Here is a 2,791-nt window from a genome sequence, read left to right on the forward strand (position 1 = left end):
TTAAACTTGATGAATTTTCTCCTCTTGACGGTAGAATAGTGTGTAAAGCAAAGCACAATACATTGCTATGTGTAGAAGCAAAGATATACGCGATTTCAGAATGTGTTCCTAGAAAAGCTGCGAGCAACTTTTTTACTCAACGTTAACAACACATCTGAAGCTCAATATTTCTGGGTTGAAGCGGGGAGGATTAGACAAAGTGTGCACTGTAAAGGGGAAGTCTGTGGCATTAACAGGAAGGGAGAAAAAGTACTTTCTACCCATTTTTAGTTCAGCGGTAAAACTGAAATTTCTATGGAACTGCAGCTCGGCTTGTGACTGTGGTTTTCCCGGTCACACAAAAATGCTGAAATTCGACTTATACAGTGTTTGTGCTTATTAAACTTGATGAATTCTCTCCTCTTGACGGTAGAATAGTGTGTAAAGCAAAGCACAATACATTGCTATGTGTAGAAGCAAAGATATACGCGATTTCAGAATGTGTTCCTAGAACAGCTGCGAGCAACTTTTTTACTCAAAGTTAACAACACATCTGAAGCTCAATATTTCTGGGCTGAAGCGGGGAGGATTAGACAAAGTGTGCACTGTAAAGGGGAAGTCTGTGGCATTAACAGGAAGGGAGAAAAAGTACTTTCTACCCATTTTTAGTTCAGCGGTAAAACTGAAATTTCTATGGAACTGCAGCTCGGCTTGTGAATGTGGTTTTCCCGGTCAAAAAAATAGCTGAAATTCGACTTATACAGTGTTTGTGCTTATTAAACTTGATGAATTTTCTCCTCTTGACGGTAGAATAGTGTGTAAAGCAAAGCACAATACATTGCTATGTGTAGAAGCAAAGATATACGCGATTTCAGAATGTGTTCCTAGAAAAGCTGCGAGCAACTTTTTTACTCAACGTTAACAACACATCTGAAGCTCAATATTTCTGGGCTGAAGCGGGGAGGATTAGACAAAGTGTGCACTGTAAAGGGGAAGTCTGTGGCATTAACAGGAAGGGAGAAAAAGTACTTTCTACCCATTTTTAGTTCAGCGGTAAAACTGAAATTTCTATGGAACTGCAGCTCGGCTTGTGACTGTGGTTTTCCCGGTCACACAAAAATGCTGAAATTCGACTTATACAGTGTTTGTGCTTATTAAACTTGATGAATTCTCTCCTCTTGACGGTAGAATAGTGTGTAAAGCAAAGCACAATACATTGCTATGTGTAGAAGCAAAGATATACGCGATTTCATAATGTGTTCCTAGAACAGCTGCGAGCAACATTTTTACACAACGTTAACAACACATCTGAAGCTCAATATTTCTGGGCTGAAGCGGGCAGGATTAGACAAAGTGTGCACTGTAAAGGGGAAGTCTGTGGCATTAACAGGAAGGGAGAAAAAGTACTTTCTACCCATTTTTAGTTCAGCGGTAAAACGGAAATTTCTATGGATCTGCAGCTCGGCTTGTGACTGTGGTTTTCCCGGTCACACAAAAATGCTGAAATTCGACTTATACAGTGTTTGTGCTTATTAAACTTGATGAATTCTCTCCTCTTGACGGTAGAATAGTGTGTAAAGCAAAGCACAATACATTGCTATGTGTAGAAGCAAAGAGATACGCGATTTCAGAATGTGTTCCTAGAACAGCTGCGAGCAACTTTTTTACTCAACGTTAACAACACATCTGAAGCTCAATATTTCTGGGCTGAAGCGGGGAGGATTAGACAAAGTGTGCACTGTAAAGGGGAAGTCTGTGGCATTAACAGGAAGGGAGAAAAAGTACTTTCTACCCATTTTTAGTTCAGCGGTAGAACTGAAATTTCTATGGAACTGCAGCTCGGCTTGTGACTGTGGTTTTCCCGGTCACACAAAAATGCTGAAATTCGACTTATACAGTGTTTGTGCTTATTAAACTTGATGAATTCTCTCCTCTTGACGGTAGAATAGTGTGTAAAGCAAAGCACAATACATTGCTATGTGTAGAAGCAAAGATATACGCGATTTCAGAATGTGTTCCTAGAACAGCTGCGAGCAACTTTTTTACTCAAAGTTAACAACACATCTGAAGCTCAATATTTCTGGGCTGAAGCGGGGAGGATTAGACAAAGTGTGCACTGTAAAGGGGAAGTCTGTGGCATTAACAGGAAGGGAGAAAAAGTACTTTCTACCCATTTTTAGTTCAGCGGTAAAACTGAAATTTCTATTGAACTGCAGCTCGGCTTGTGACTGTGGTTTTCCCGGTCACACAAAAATGCTGAAATTCGACTTATACAGTGTTTGTGCTTATTAAACTTGATGAATTCTATCCTCTTGACGGTAGAATAGTGTGTAAAGCAAAGCACAATACATTGCTATGTGTAGAAGCAAAGATATACGCGATTTCATAATGTGTTCCTAGAACAGCTGCGAGCAACATTTTTACTCAACGTTAACAACACATCTGAAGCTCAATATTTCTGGGCTGAAGCGGGCAGGATTAGACAAAGTGTGCACTGTAAAGGGGAAGTCTGTGGCATTAACAGGAAGGGAGAAAAAGTACTTTCTACCCATTTTTAGTTCAGCGGTAAAACGGAAATTTCTATGGATCTGCAGCTCGGCTTGTGACTGTGGTTTTCCCGGTCACACAAAAATGCTGAAATTCGACTTATACAGTGTTTGTGCTTATTAAACTTGATGAATTCTCTCCTCTTGACGGTAGAATAGTGTGTAAAGCAAAGCACAATACATTGCTATGTGTAGAAGCAAAGATATACGCGATTTCAGAATGTGTTCCTAGAACAGCTGCGAGCAACTTTTTTACTCAACGTTAA

The sequence above is a fragment of the Ascaphus truei genome, unplaced genomic scaffold (assembly GCF_040206685.1).
Source record: "Ascaphus truei isolate aAscTru1 unplaced genomic scaffold, aAscTru1.hap1 HAP1_SCAFFOLD_450, whole genome shotgun sequence".
Taxonomy (NCBI): Eukaryota; Metazoa; Chordata; class Amphibia; order Anura; family Ascaphidae; genus Ascaphus; species Ascaphus truei.